Source organism: Ceratotherium simum, chromosome 3 (assembly GCF_057802395.1).
Source record: "Ceratotherium simum simum isolate JZ-2026a chromosome 3, ASM5780239v1, whole genome shotgun sequence".
NCBI classification, from domain to species: Eukaryota; Metazoa; Chordata; class Mammalia; order Perissodactyla; family Rhinocerotidae; genus Ceratotherium; species Ceratotherium simum.
This window is the reverse complement of record NC_141902.1, coordinates 92,779,048-92,795,067: the sequence shown is the minus strand read 5'-3', so window position 1 is coordinate 92,795,067 and position 16,020 is coordinate 92,779,048. Positions and strand designations below refer to the sequence as shown.

The following is a 16,020-nucleotide window of genomic DNA, read 5'->3' as shown; positions in this document are numbered from 1 at the left end:
TGGGGCATTTTTTGTCTGCATCCATCGGTGTATTAGGTTGCCAGCTGCTCCAGTATCCCCTCGGGATATAAAAGGCCAAAAAAAAAAAAAAAAAACCTCAGGGAACTCACTGCCATGTCATTCCTTGGGTCCCAGGATCCCCAGCCAGTCAGCCTCTTCTCAACCTTTCAGAATCTTCCAATGTTTGTTTATACAGCATATCCAGGGCTTTTAGCTTTACTTAGTAGGAAGAATAGGAATACATGCATCCACTCCATTTTGTCTGGAACCAGAAGTCAGGAGTCATTGTTTTTATTATAACTTATCACGTTCTGCTATGTTCAAGCTATCTCTCTCTTTGTTTTTTTTTTGGTGAGGAAGATCTGCTCTGAGCTAACATCTGCCAATCCTCCTCTTTTTCCTGAGGAAGACTGGCCCTGGGCTAACATTCATGCCCATCTTCCTCCACTTTATATGGGATGCCACCACAGCATGGCCTGACAAGCGGTGCGTCGGTGAGTGCCCGGGACCCGAACCGAACCCCGGGCTGCCGCAGCGGAGCTGCACACTTAATGGCTTGCACCACTGGGCCTGCCCCCAAGCTATGTCTTTAAGAGTTTGCTTCATTCTCTAAGCTGTGAATTCTTAGATGGCAAGAACTGGGTTTTATCTGTCTTTGTGTCCTTAGTGCCTAGCAGAGTAGCAATAAATTATTTTTTTAATTGAATTGTAGTATGTTATCAAGCATTTATTTTCCAGAAGGATTTTAGGAATCTGTGCAGATACAGATAAATTACCAGGAGGGGGCAGTAGCAGCAACCCTTCCATGAGGGCTCTGAAGCCTGGTGCCCCACTGCGGAATGAAGCCTTCCCCAGAACTGCTTGTCCTTGGTTTGCCGTGAGAGAAGCAGATGTGTGGGGACTTATTACAGTCGGGCCTCTCAGGGAGAAAAAAGACCCTGGGGTGGCTGACAAGGCTGTACCTGGAGCACATGGGTCTCATTCTTTTGGGCAAGGATGCTTCCCCCTTTTCCCAATAAAGGGAAAGGAAGTCACATATTTCCAGCACCTAGTGAGACCGTCATGATCTGGGCACTCCTCACAGTAATGCTACAAGGCAGGTGTTATTTCCTCTCTTTTACAGATGAGGAAACTGAGGCTCAGCGGGCCTCCGACAGCTGATAAGAGGGAGCACTGAAGCTCTTACACTGCTTCCCCCAAGAGAGGCGAGGACAGCGTCCTCCCCCTGATGGAGTAGACAGCAGGAACCTGGCAATGGAGGGCCAAGACAACCCCGCACCCAGCAAGCCTCTGAGCCCTGAGTATGATCCTCATCATTCTCTAATGGAGTGATAATCCGCTCTGTTTTTAAGAGCTGTGTGATCTAGGGCCAGCGCCAGCTACATAACTTGCAGGGCCCAGTGCAAAGTGACAATGTAGGACCGCTTGTGGGTATTTTTTTAAATCTCCATTTTTACAGCTCAGAAAGATTAAGTAAGTTACTGGATGTCACACAGCTGATTGAGGGGTCCCTCTACTTACTGGAGAGGCAGCGCTGTGGGTCAGAGCTGTGGTAGAGGGTGGAGTGGGGTGCAGACGTGCAGGAATAAGGCTGAGTGGTGCTTGCCTCACTTCTGCCCTGTCATCTCTCTGACGCCTACTAGCCTGAGGCCTGGGATGTGACTCTCTTGTTCAAACCCCACCTCCTCTCTCCCCCCAGGAGTATCCCCTGGGCAAACCATGTCTGAGGGCCAGTACAATCCCAGAGCCCTGTGGGATTGACCCTCCCTTTTCTGGCTGGGAGAGCCAAGCCGTGGCTGAAGCCAGTGAGGCCTGGCCCAGGCCTGCCATATCAGGTCTGCGCAGAGCCCAGAAACCCCTCACCTTGGGTCCTATGGAAATGGTCTGGAACACTGGATCCATTCACTGATGTGAGAACCCAAGGGTGAAAGGAAGGTCCCCTGAGGAGGCAGCCCAGTCTTCACAGGAAGCCCATCAGGAGATGAGGCTAAAGCAGATGGGGGACCCTGGGGCTGCTGAGCAGGGGTGAAACTTACAAGATCAAACTCCTTCTCCAAAGTCAGGTATACTGCAAAGAACCTGAATTTGCCTGGCATACTGGGGGCAGTTCTGCCCTGATGACCATCAGCCTCAGGCTCTGCCCAAGGGAGGGGGGATAGCCTCACTTTTGAGGAAGGGTCTCAAATTCCCTTCACTACACTCGGAGGGGCTTATATAGGCTCAGGGAAGCCATGGGGTCCTGGGTGGAAGGTTGGGAAGATGGGCAGGACTGCAACCTCCCTAATGGAGCCATGGCCAGAGCAGAGGGAAGGCTGGAGCTAATCTGGAGGCCCCATACCCCAGGATTCCACCCACCCTCTTTAGGAGAAGGGACCTGCAGTTTCATAGCCTGGAGCTGGGCTAAGCCAGTGAGGCCTGGACCAGCTAGTAGGGACCATGAGGAAAGATTTCTACCACATTCTGAACCCTGGGGCTGCCAAGTGATTTGGGAGTGGAGGGCTGGGGAATCCACTTTTAATTCATTATTCAAAAGCATAAGATCAGATGAAAAATGTTTTATAAGATGAGACTCTCATATGGGGTGATGAAACAGTTCTGGAGATGGATGGTGGTGATGGTTGCACAACAATGTGAATGTACTTAATGCCACTGTACTGTCCACTTTAAAATTGTTAAAATGGTCAATTTTGTTATGTATATTTTACTATAATTTAAAAAAAAAGCAAGTGAAACTGTGGTTAGCTTAGAAAGCATGTCAGGCTAGTCGCATCTGAGGCTGAAGAGAGGCTTCCATGCGCTCTGAGAAGGCCTGCAGGCTGTGGCCAGCAGCTTCTGGGGGAGGCATTGTCTTCCCCTCCAGGCTCAAAATGACCAGCCCATGGGGTTAGAATGGATTCTAAAGAGCCTGATGGATGTGCCTCTCTTCTCACTCATTTTGGCTGTCCTTAGGTCCATGAGATGGGGTTATCTCTCTCCTCTCCAGTAATATTTGGGGATGAATGTGAGGACTGAGCCACTAAATCAGGGCCTGGCCCAGGAAGCATTTTTGCCACCCTGCTTTAGGACTGAAGGACCATTTTACAGAATCACAGCTGGTGTGAGTGTGTGGAGTTTGTAGCGGAGAGTGTAGGCATCCAGGCTGAGAGAGCTGGATAACAACCCAGCAGAGCAGGTCCTCTCTGGGCAGAGGCCCCATAATGCCCCATGGAGGGGTCCTTGGCAGTGTGCTAGGAGCACAAGAAGCCCCAGGAGAGAAGGGACTTACCTTCCTGGAGTGTATCTTTACTTAAAAATTCACAGGAGTGGATCATACTATGGTTTTTTGTTTGTTTCCTAACTTTTATTTTTTTTAAATTATTTTATTGAGGTCATATTGGCTTATAACATTATGTAAATTTCAGGTGTACATTAGTTTCTGTATAGACTGCATCATGTTCACCACCAATAGTTTAGTTTTTCTCCATCACCATACATATGTGCCCTTTTACCCTTTTTGCCTTCCCCCTACACCCTCATATTATGTTTCTATTAAAAACACATATAATGTCACTTTGGCAGCCCATATTACTAAAACTGGAATGATACAGACGATTAACCTGGTCCCTGCACAAGAATGACATGCAAATTTGTGAAGCATTCCATATTTTTTAGCAGTAAAGAATTGAAAAGTGAAATTAAAAAAATCCAATTTACTATAACAACAAAACCCAGAAAATATTTAAGTATAAATTTAACAAAAGACGTGTAAGATTTACACGTCTACAAAACATTCTTGAGGGAAATTTTTAAAAGATCTAAATACATGGAGAGACATACCATGTTCATGTTCACGAAGACTCAATATTGTTAATTCTCCTCCAATGATTTATAGATTTAACACAATCCCAATCATAATCTCAACAGACTTTTTTGTAGAAATTGACAAGCTGAGGGCCGGCCCCGTGGCGTAGTGGTTAAATGCGTGCGCTCTGCTGCTGGTGGCCCGGGTTTGGATCCTGGGCACGCACTGACACACCACTTGTCAGGCCATGCTGTGGCAGCGTCCCACATAAAGTGGAGGAAGATAGGCACGGATGTTAGCTCAGGGCCAGTCTCCCTCAGCAAAAAGAGGAGGATTGGCATGGATGTTAGCTCAGGGCTGATCTTCCTCGCAAAAAAAAGAAAAAGAAAGAAATTGACAAGCTGATTCTAAAATTTATGTGGAAGTACAAAGGACCTAGAATATCCAAAGCAATCTTGAAAAGGAAGTTGGAGGACTTACAGTCCCTTACTTCAAGACTTATTATAAAACTACAGTAATCAACATAGTGTGTAGCATCATAAGGATCAATAAACAGGTCAAGGGACAGAATAGAGAGCTGAGAAATAGACCCACACTTCTATCGTCATTTGATGTTTGACAATGGTGCCAAAGAAATCCAAGGGGGAAAGAAATTCTTTTCAATAAATGGGGTTGAAATAACTAGACATCCATATAGAAAAAAATGAGCCTCAACTCCTGCCTCACACCGTACACAAAAAGTAATTCAAGATAGATCATAGACGTAACATAAAAGCTACAACAATAAAACTTTTAGAAGAAAACAGAGAATATCTTTGTGGCTTGAGAGTAGGAGACGTTTCTTAGATAGGACACAGAAAACAATAACCATAAATTAAACAAGTGATAAATTAGGGGCTGGCCCGGTGGCATAGTGGTTGGGTTCACACACTCGGCTTTGGTGGCCTGAGGTTCATGGGTTTGCAGTCCTGGGCATGGACCCACACACCGCTCACCAGACCATACTGTGGTGGTGTCCCACATATAAAATAGAGGAGGAGTGGCAGAGATGTTAGCTCAGAGACAATCTTCCGCGAGCAAAAAGAGGAAGATTGGCAACAGATGTTGGCTTGGCGCCAATCTTCCTCACCGCCCTCCCCCCTCAAAAGTGATAAATTAGACTTCATCAATATCTTAAGCTTTTGCTCATCAAAGACATTGTTAAATAAATGAATAGGCAAGCTACAGACTGGGGCAAAAATTTTGCAAAACATATCTGAAAAGAACTGATATCCAGGGCCCGCCCCGTGGCTTAGCAGTTAAGTGCGTGTGCTCTGCTACTGGTGGCCCGGGTTTGGATCCTGGGCACGCACCTACCCACGGCTTCTCCAGCCATGCTGAGGCCACGTCCCACATACAGCAACTAGAAGGATGTGCAACTATGACATACAACTATCTACTGGGGCTATTGGGGGAAAAAAAAAAAGGAGGAGGATTGGCAATAGATGTTAGCTCAGAGCTGGTCTTCCTCAGCAAAAAGAGGAGGATTAGCATGGATGTTAGCTCAGGGCTGATCTTCCTCCCAAAAAAAAAAAAATAAAAGGAACTGATATCCAGGATATATAAAGAATTTCTACAACTCAATAGTAAAAAGGCAAACAACCCAAATAAACAATTGGCAAAAGATTTGAAAAACAGATGCTGCCCAAAAGATGATATATGAATGGATAGTAGGCACATGAAAAAGTCTCAATATCATTAATAATCAGGGCAAGGCAAATTACAACCAGGATGAGATACAACTACATACACACCAGAATGGCTAAAATTTAAACGACTGACCCGCACCAAAGGCTAGCAAGGATAAGGAGCAACCAGAACTTCATACATTGTTAGCGGGAGCGTAAAATGGTTGTAACCACTTTGGAAAAGGCCAGTTCTTTTAAAACTAATTATACACAAACTCGATGACCCAGCAATTCCACTTCTAGGTATTGACCTAAGAGAAATGAAAGTACATGTCCACAAAAAGACTTGTACCAGAATATTCATATCAACTTTATTTGTAATAGTCAAAAATTGGAAAAAGCCCAGATGTCCATCAATGGGAAAATTGGTAACAGTGCTGTGTTCGTACTAGGGAACATTCCTCCAAATGAAAAAAGAACAAACTACGATACATGCAGCAACATAGGTGACTCTCAAAATCATTATGCTGTGTGAAACAAGCCTTACACAAAAGAGTATATTCTGCATGATTCCATTTACATAAAGTTCTACCACAGGCCAAACTAACCTATGGTGGAAAAAATCAAAGCAGTGGTCTCCTCTGGGGATTAACCGGGAGGGGCCTGAGGAAACTCTCTGGGGTGATGGTTCCATGTCTTGATAGAGGTTGGGTTGTACAGGTTTGTGCATTAGTCAAAATTTGGCAAATGTACACTTAAGATTCTGCATTTCATTGCTTATAGATTTTACTTCAAAAAACTGTAAGCAAATACTGAATTATAATTAAAGATAGACATTCTGAAGTAACTAGGGAAAAATGGACTGATGTCTGCAATTGACTTTGAGATGCACTAAAAAAATACAATGGATTGATGGATGGATAGAGGGATGGATAGATGGATAGATATGTGATAAAGCAAATATAGGGAAATATTAATAGTAGAATCTGGGTGATGGGTATAGGGATTTTTCACTGTAGAAATCATTGTTTGAAATTTTTCATTAAAAAATGTTGAAAAAAGACATATAGCTATATCATGGAATAGCATATAAAATTTATGTGAATTTTTATCATAGAATGAGAGTGTTCCAGAAGATTCTTGAATAGATTCCCTTTATTGGCCTGAAGCACCCCCTCTCCCCGACACTTACCACACTTATTTTTCCCCTTCCTTTCTCTTGGGAAACAAAAAGGCTAGCAAATTGTGCCTGGGGCTGTGGTTCTCTCTCTGGGACCAGAGAGTCTGCTTCTTTGCAATTTTAATTTGGCTATTAGGGACTCAAAAGGGCTGCCCACTGCACTTGTCTTGAAGAGGTAATGAAGTTATGGTTGACTATTTAATGTCACCAGGACCTCTGGAGGACAAATCCATCAGCATTTCCTGAGTGGAGGTTGCAGGAGGTGACCAGGCCAGAAGCCCCACACTTTCCCGGGCAGGCAGTGTGCAGAGGCTGCCTGTGGTTTGGAGCTGGAGGACGTGGGAAGGGGAGCCTTTTATCCCAGCCCCTAGGATAGTAGGGGGAACAGAGCTGGGGTGGGTCTGCTGAGCCAGTGCTGGGAGCTGGGCATCAGGGCGTCAGGCCCAGGGGATCCTCCGAGGTCACTGTGGCAGCACCCTGCCCTCTGGCCGGCTGGCTTTTACTACCAGGTAGAGTGACTGTTGAGTTAACCTGAGAGCGCAGGGGCCAGCCTGAGCAGCTCTTGCCAGAACTGGCAGGGGTTGGAGTGGGGATAGGGCTGGCTGGGAAAAGGCTCTCTCCATGGGCAGGGCCGGGTGAACAAAAGGCACTCAAAGACAAAGATGACTTGACTCTTTCAGCTAAGGCCAGTGGCCCTGGGCAGCCCATCCTGCTCATCCTTACCCTGTGATTAGCGTCGTAACTGAATGCTGAAGATGGCAGGGATGACAGGGAGAAGATGACTGCAAGTCAGAGTTGATGAGTAGGTGCACCATGTCCCCACAGGCGCCTATGGGTCTGGTGTCCTCGCACCTGAGTGTGTCTGACCTTGTGGGTGTGGTCCTGCGTCAGCCCAGTTCTTGTTTCCTTACCTGTTCTGTCTATTCTTTGAATGTCCTCGTCTGTTTATCCTCATTTCTTTCCTATAAAAAATAATATATATTATTTCTTATTAAAAAGTAACACTTGCCTATCACAGAAAATTTAGATTAAAAAATTGGATAAATTGAAATAATCACATAGAGATAACCTCTGTTAAGCCTGTGGTGTGGTTCCTGACAGTGTTTATTTCCCAATGGGTATATTCCCAATTTAAAAAATTAGATTATAATATGTGTGCTATTTTTTAACCTGCCTTTTCCACTCAACAGTGTATCATGGAGGTTTTTCCCTGTCATGAAATACAAAGAAATATATAACCGTTTTCACCAGCTGCTTAGCATTCCAATAACATGGATGTGCACTAAGATGTTTAACCCTCTTTTGGTAGACGTTTAGGGCCTTAAAATATTTTGCTGTTATAAACAGTACTGTGATTATAAACATCCTTGGACACAAATCTGCCCTTGTCCGTGATTCTTTTTTTTTTTTTTGCATGAATTCTTAGGAGTGGAATTATTCTTTCAGATGGGAATAGACTGTTTTAAAGTCTTTGTGGACTTTTTTTGCAAAATGTAATGGACCTCTGATGTGCTTGCCTGCTCAGAATTCTTTCCTGCTTCCTCTAATAACAGCATTTTGTTTTTCCTTTAGGGAGCCACATCTCCCCCACTCTTTGTGGTCCTTGTGGGCTGTCAATCACTATACACCTCTCCTCGATAGGGTCGAACATGTCATTTGAGGTAGCCAGAGTACTATTACCCTGGCCACAGTGTTCAGTTCAGACATGAGCATGTGATCTAGAGAGAGTAAATTAGAGTATTCCCTGAGACTTAATATGAAGATTCTGTGTGAAGAGGGTTTTTCTCTTCCTTTTGGATTAGAAGCCATGAAGATATAGGCTTGAGGCTATAAAAGGTCATCTTCCCTGCCATCTAAATAGAGTCTGATGAGAATAAAGCCAAGACACTCAGGGAAACAGAGTCAAGAAATAGAAAGTCAGATCCCTGATGACCTTGCCCAAGCCCCTGGATCTAGCTATGCCTGAAGCCATCTCTCCCTGGGTCTTCCCAGTTAATTGAGTCAATAAATATCTTTTTTGGTTTAAGCTACTTTTATTTGGGTTGCTGTCACTTGTAAGTGAAGAAGTCCTGAGTAATACACTATGCTGGCTTCCTAAAAAGTCATACAAATTTATACTCCCAATAACATTGGATGAGAATGCCAATTTCCAAGGTCCTGCTCCTTGCTACCCACAGATTCGGGGCTTGAGGAAGCCAACTATTCTGAAATGCTGTGGGTTGTGAAGGTGTGAGAGGGATACAACATAATCCTAAGGTAGTGAGACCAGGTTTGAGGGCTACCAAAGTGAACCTAGATTATTAGAAAATTATTCCCTAGAGTTCTGCAGGAAATTAGGACATTCACAGGCTATCGTGAGCATATTAGTTGATAGACAGCTTGGTTCCTGCACAGATGTGTATTATGGTAAAAAACAAGTGTTCAACAAATAAGGGCAACAACTAAAAACACAGGGACATTCAGCTGCCTGTGTCTTGTAGAATAAAACTACAGAAATTCAAAAGCAGAAGTGGCAAACCAGCAGGCTATGGGCTGTGTCCAGCCAAAGAATATGGTTTATTTAACTAGCACAGAGTCTTTAAAATATTTGAAAAAGGAACCAGAGCTTTGCAGAGATGGCTGATTCCAGGTCTGGAACAGGAAAAATCCAAGGGAATGGGAGACATCAAGTTGTGCCCGAAAGGGGAAAATTGACCAAAGACAGTAGAGATATGTCGAAGAACACCGAAGCCATCTTGAAGGGCTCCCACTGGCCAAGTTGGAACAATTTGAGCATCAAAAAAGAATAAAGACTATAATTGATTTTACAACATTGAAAACATAAAAATCCAGGAGTCCATAATGATGCTTAAAAAAAGAGAAAAACACTTCGTTATTATTGGACAAAGCTGTTCCACCAACTCCTTACTCTGAGAATTGGTAATTGAGGGCAAAGGAGTAAGCATTTTTTCTGCCTTCCAGTAAGAACCAGTAGTTCCAGTTTCAGGATAACCAAATAGCTCCAGCTGATGAGGGAAAGCTTTTCTTTGCAGAGGAATGCCAGATAATAGATGTCAAAGAAATAGCATTAGCCAAACACCATCTTGCAATTCCTAATAAAACAAGTGATTCAGGCAAGAAGCATCAGTGGATGCTGAAACCATTAGGTAAAAGGTTTCTGGGGGAAATGACTGGTCTAAGGAAGAAACTACAGAGTTACAACGGAAGGAATCATCTTCACTCAGTCCTCCATCCGGTATCACTCCTAATAGGTCTGCATCCTGTGCCTTCGGAGGTGATGAATTAGGCAGGGTCAGCATCACCTGAGATAGGTAGCTGACAAAATGTTAACCTGAATTTAATCAAGCCTTTACATCTAACTTCCAGTTTGCTGGAAATGCAGGGGATAAAGGAACCAGTTAAGTGACACCACAAGGAAACAATCAGACATATCTAGACAGATAGGACAGTCAACAAGACACTGGTCTGAGTTCTTCAAATTAATGTTGGTAAAAACACAAAAAACAAAACAGACCAGTAGGGATCTCTTCTAGATTAAAGATGCTTGAGACACATAACAACCAAATCCAATTCATGGTCCTCGATTGGATTCTGGTTTGAACAATCCATCTGAAAAAGTCATTTTGGGGCTAGCGAAAGAAATTTGAGTAGAAACAAGGTATTTATGGGGCCGGCCCTGTGGCTTAGCGGTTAAGTGCACACGCTCTGCTACTGGCGGCCCGGGTTCGGATCCCGGGCGCTCACCGACGCACCGCTTGTCCAGCCATGCTGAGGTGGCATCCCACATACAGCAACTAGAAGGATGTGCAACTGTGACATACAACTATCTACTGGGCTTTGGGGAGAAAAAGGGGGAAAAAAAAAAGGAGGAGGATTGGCAATAGATGTTAGCTCAGGGCCACTCTTCCTCAGCAAAAAAAAAACAGGAGGATTGGCATGGATGTTAGCTCAGGGCTGCTCTTCCTCACACACACACAAAAAAAACAAGATATTTGTTAATTTTCTTAAGTATTATTAATAATAGCTATTTAGGAAACTATGTTTTGAAGAGATGCCTACTGAAGTATTTAAGGATGAAAATATTTTAATAGCTTCTTTGAGGGGCTGGCCCGGTGGCATAGCGGCTAAGTGCGCTCACTCCGCTGCCTCAGCCTGGGTTTTGGATCCCGGGAGCGCACGAACGCACCACTTGTCAAGCCGTGCTGTGGCGGCGTCCCATATAAAGTAGAGGAAGATGGGCACAGATGTTAGCCCAGGGCCAGTCTTCCTCAGCAAAAAGAGGAGGATTGGCAGATGTTAGCTCAGGCATGATCTTCCTCACCAAAAAAAAAAAAAAAAGTTTCTTTGATTTTGTTACTTTAAAATACTTAAGCAGAAAAAAATAGATGAAATAAATATGGCAAAACGTTAAAAGTGTTAAATCTGAGTGATGAGTGTATTTAGATGTGGGTGTTCATTATACTGTCACTCTTTTTCTGTATGTTTGAAGTTTTTCATAATAAAAATTATTTTTAAAGATCAAGAATATTTGATCAAATGTCTAAAAATCTGGAGATTTCATGTGAAGAAGTCCAGATTTCTGGCTTCTCTGGAAACTTCAGAGGATCTGGCCACTGGGTCCGTATTTCCACACGGAAACATCTGGCGCTCCTCCAGTTCCTCTCCTGTCCCCGGCGTGCCCTTCCCGCTGCCCACTTCACTCACTAACTTACCTGCCTGGCCCTTCAAGGTATTTGAGTTTACCTAAAAAGGCTCAATCAAACATAAAAGCAACAACTAAACCATTGCTTCCAGGATACATGGGGAACTGAAGGACCCTGGTGAGGAGGAAGGACCAGTGTTATGCTATAGACTCCCGGGACCAACGAGAACTTGAGGGCGTGTAGGGGGGTTCTGACCCAGGCAGCAGGAGAGGGCCCAAGGGCCTGTCTCAAGGCAGTGTAGTTGGCTCTAGGGGGTCATAAACATGTAATTTTAGGTTGCTGATTGTATGTGAACATTTATCATTGTTCTTGGCTGCCCATGGAGACTCTTCTTATGTTTAGGATGTCCTCCACCTTTTGAGTCTGTGCCTCCCTAAAGCAGAAACCAGAAACATACTGTCCCAGCTTCCTTTGCCTTCAGGGCACAGACATGTGACCTGGTCTCCACCAATCAGATGCAACCTCAGAGCCTACAGTTTGGGAAACAAGCGCCAGTTTGACTAGGGTGGCGGCAGAAGTGCCCAGCTTCCAGATGCAGCGGGGGGAGAGCTGTGAGCCCAGCATCAGCCTTGTGAGGGGCCGCCCTCAGTCGGGGCAGCAGTGATATTCTCTTTACCGCAGCTCTGCCTTGTCACAGCTGCCAAGCCTGGCCTCATGCCCTCACAGAGATTCTCAGAGGTACCTAAAAGCCTTTTCTGCTTAAACCCGCCAGAGTGGGTTCTGTTGTTTGCAACCAAGAACTCCGAGTGATTTGACACTTAATCTCTCGAGGCCTGTGATGGAAGAGTGGAGGAGATAACTTTGCCTGGGAGGCAGTCAGAGCCCTTTCCACTCAAGTTCTCCATTTCCCCAAACCCCAGGGTCATTTTAGGAGTCAGCCCCCACTGAGATGTGAAGCTGGGAGGCATCAGCAAGTGAGGTGCTGGGCGAGGGAGTCACTGTTTCATTGGTGAAGTTTCCAAAAAAGGCATTGTCTTGTCTACATTGGCAATTTACTTCATGTTTCTGGGCACAGAAGAGTTAGTCTCACTAATCAAATCAGACAAACGAGAGCTGAACTTCCAAGCCAGCCTTGCACATTTTCCCTTGAGTCCTTTTGAAACTTAAGAATCTGCTATGATGAATACTTCTTTCAGGATGTTGGCAGAGCTCAATGGATAGTACCACCTTGGTCCCAGGACCCTGTGATCCTTTGATCCCCAAGATTCCTAGAGACAAAGTACAGTGGATATAGGGGGAAAAAAAGAGAGAAGAAAAAGAAAAGAAAACCGCATCCATAAATTCAGAATATTGAGAAAGAGTACATAGGGTTATCCAAATCAATTAGCCAAATGCTGTAGAGCAGCATGTCTAAACAACGCTCTTGAACTCAACTCTACTGATACCCTTGTTGGGATGAAATCCGTGTACATCCTGGGCCCCAGCCGTCTTCCCAGCAGCCCCTCACAGCACAGTGGGAGTGGGAGGGGAAGACTTCCACTGCCCAGTGACTCCATTGCATTTTCAGCTCACTCAGCCCAACCTCCTCCTTAGCCACCTAAACTTGAACTGGGAACTTAACTCCCCAGGCACATGTGGAGACAATCCAGCAGCCAGCCATACTGAAACTCAGGAGGACTCACTGGGTGAGTTGGACTGCAGATAATAATTTAATAATAGCCAATATTTAGATAGTGCTTACTGCGTTCCAAGCACTGTTTTAAAAACTACACATATATTATTTACTTTTCATAATAACTCCATAAGGTAAGTACCATTATAAGCTCCATTTAAATGAGGCACAGAGAGGTTAGGTGGCTTCCCCAAAGTCACACCATCTCATTCACATGCTCCCTACTGCCTATTTACTCATATGGGTAAGAAGCAGAGTGGAAAGTGAGTTTGGAGAATTGTATCCCAATTTCTGGGTGAGCTTTTAACTCAGAAGTTCTGGAGGATAAGGACATTTCTCTGGGCTTTCTGTGAACACATGAAGGGTCTCTTCTCACAAGCCTCAAGAGTTTGCAATGGTTCTCTGGGTGTTCAGTCCCCTGGACAAGCACCCACAAGGAGTGAGAGGAGCCTGACATCTTGGTAAGACTGCTTGGCTCTCCTCTGACCACGTGTGCAGCCTCACTTAATGAGACTTAGTTTCTTTTTCTGTAAATTAGGAATAATAGTGCTACTCAGTTCATGGAGTTGCTGTGAGGATTAAATGAAATGATGCATGCAGAGTGTTTATACAGATTCAATGAATGTTCATTGTAATTATTAGATTATTAGATGTAATCGTCCATTATCCACACACCAGAGTTATATTCTGCATAATGAATACAGGATAGACGGAGAGCCTCCGAGCTGCCTGTTTCCCAATCCCACAAGGAGACTGTGAAACCTCTGAAGACCAAGGGAAGGCAGAGGTCACCAGACAGCATTAACCTTGAACAAATACTTGCAGGATGTTAGCCAGCTGCTGGGCATCATAAAAGACAAGTGAAAGTGGGAGAAGGAGACAAAACAAACCAGTGAGGGGGCTTGCCACAGCATGCCATGGATAAGGAACTAGAGGTTCAGAGAGTAGAGAATACACTATCCCCATCCACAGAGAACCAAAGGGGACAGGACTGCAAACTAGGCTGGGTTTAAATTGTCCTCTAGCTGCAGACCTCAACGCTGAAGTTGGGTGGCCAGCATGGCTTACCCCTAGTCCTCTGAAGAGTCTCATTTTTATTTTTTTAAATTTTTATTTATTTTAAATTTTATTTATTTATTTATTGTCCCCCCAAAGCCCCAGTAGATAGTTGTACGTCATAGCTGCACATCCTTCTATTTGCTGTATGTGGGACGCTGCCTCAGCATGGCCGGAGAAGCGGTGCGTCGGTGCACGCCCGGGATCCGAACCTGGGCTGCCAGCAGTGGAGCGCACACACTTAACTGCTAAGCCACGGGGCCGGCCCAAGAGTCTCATTTTTAAACCTTCTTTACAACTACCTTTTCCTTCTTTCTTAAAAAAGTTGTAAGATCATAATTGTAATGATAAAATATTTCATATATACAAAATAGCTAGCCCTTGGAGGGTCTAGTGGTTAAGGCACTCTCACTGCCGTGGCCCTGGGTCATTTCCCCGTCAGGGAACCACACAACCCATCTGTCAGTTGTCATTCTGTGGCAGCTGCGTGTGGCTGTGATGCTGAAAGCTATGCCACCAGTATTTCAAATACCAGCAGGGTCACCCGTGGTAGAGAGGTTTCAGCGGAGCTTCCAGCCTAAGACTGACTAGGAAGAAGGACCTGGCCACCCAATTCCAAAAAATCGACCACAAAAACTCTATGAATAGCAGTGGAGCATCATCTGATATAGCACTGGAAGGTGAGAGAATGATGCAAAAAGACTAGGCAGGGTTCTGCTCTGCTGCACACAGGGTCGCTAGGAGTCAGAATCAACTCGACAGCACTAACAAAAAATATACAAAATGTACAAAAATTGAACCATTTTAAAGAAGAATAATAGAATGAATACCTATATATTTACCGCCCAGCTAAAAAATCACATGACCGGTGCCCTAGAAGCCACTGTGTGTCCCACCCTGATTCCACATGTCTCCTCCTCACTGCTATCCTGAATTCTGGGTTAACATTCCCCCGATTTTCTCTAGATATGAACCACTTATTCATACTTCCCTAGACAAAACAGTGTTGAGTTGTGCCTACCTCTGAACTCACCTCCATTCTTGTTTCCTTTTGATTTTTAAAGGTTTTTCATTGCCCCCACCCTCCTACTTGTTTGGAACTTATATGCTTTATGTCTGTTCTTTTAGAGGTTACCCTAGCTTTTTCTTTCTTTTTCTATTGTGGTAAAATATACACAAAATTAAATTGATCATTTTAACCATTTTTAATTGTGCAATTCAATGATGTTACGTATACTCACTTTGTTGTGCAACCATCACCACTATCCATCTCCAGAACTTTTCATCATCCCAAACTGAAACTCTGTCCCCATTAAATAATAACTCTCCATTCTCCCCTCCCCCAGCCCCTGGCAACCACTATTCTATTTTCTGTCCATAGTTTTTTCTCTAACGTGCGTACCTAACACAGTAAAGTCTAAAGTCAATCAATATCTGTACCTTCCTCCCAAATACATAAGGACCTTAGAATTCTTTCATTCCAATCACACTTTCCTCATTTATGTGGTATTCTCATCCAGAATTTTAGCCTGTTTCCCTTGTCACATACACAAATTTCACAGTATTTAATATTTTTATATAGAAAACACGTGTTTAGTTTTATCCACATATTTGCCAACATCTTTGCTCACTATTTCTTTTTTTATCTTGGTTCTTCCATCTGGGATACTTGAAGTACATTCTTTAAGTTTTCTTTAAGGAGGACTTTTTTGTAGCACACTCTGTTTTTCTTTGTTTGAAAATAATTTTATTCCAGCTTTCTTCTTGAAAGATGCTTTCACTAAGTATAGAATTATCAGTTGACGGTTATTTTCTCTCAGCAAATTAAAGATATTATTCCACCCAATTTTGCTTTCAGTTGTTATTGTTGCCATTGAGATATTAGCTATCAGACTAGTTACTGTTTCTTTGTAGGTGACCTGTGCTTTCTCTCCAGCTGCTTTTCAGATTCTCTCTCTCTTTCTGGCTCTTTGTATGTATGTCTGCATGTGTGTTACTGTTTTGCTGTGATGTACCAAAGC

At 43.9% G+C, this 16,020-nt stretch overlaps 1 non-coding gene across 1 annotated transcript; it reads left to right on the top strand.

Annotated features, from left to right (window-relative positions):
- Positions 1 to 3,544: 3,544 nt before the first annotated feature.
- LOC147917685 (U6 spliceosomal RNA) lies at positions 3,545 to 3,648 on the top strand. Its single transcript, XR_015551843.1, has one exon. It is a non-coding gene; the product is annotated as a U6 spliceosomal RNA (small nuclear RNA).
- Positions 3,649 to 16,020: the final 12,372 nt, after the last annotated feature.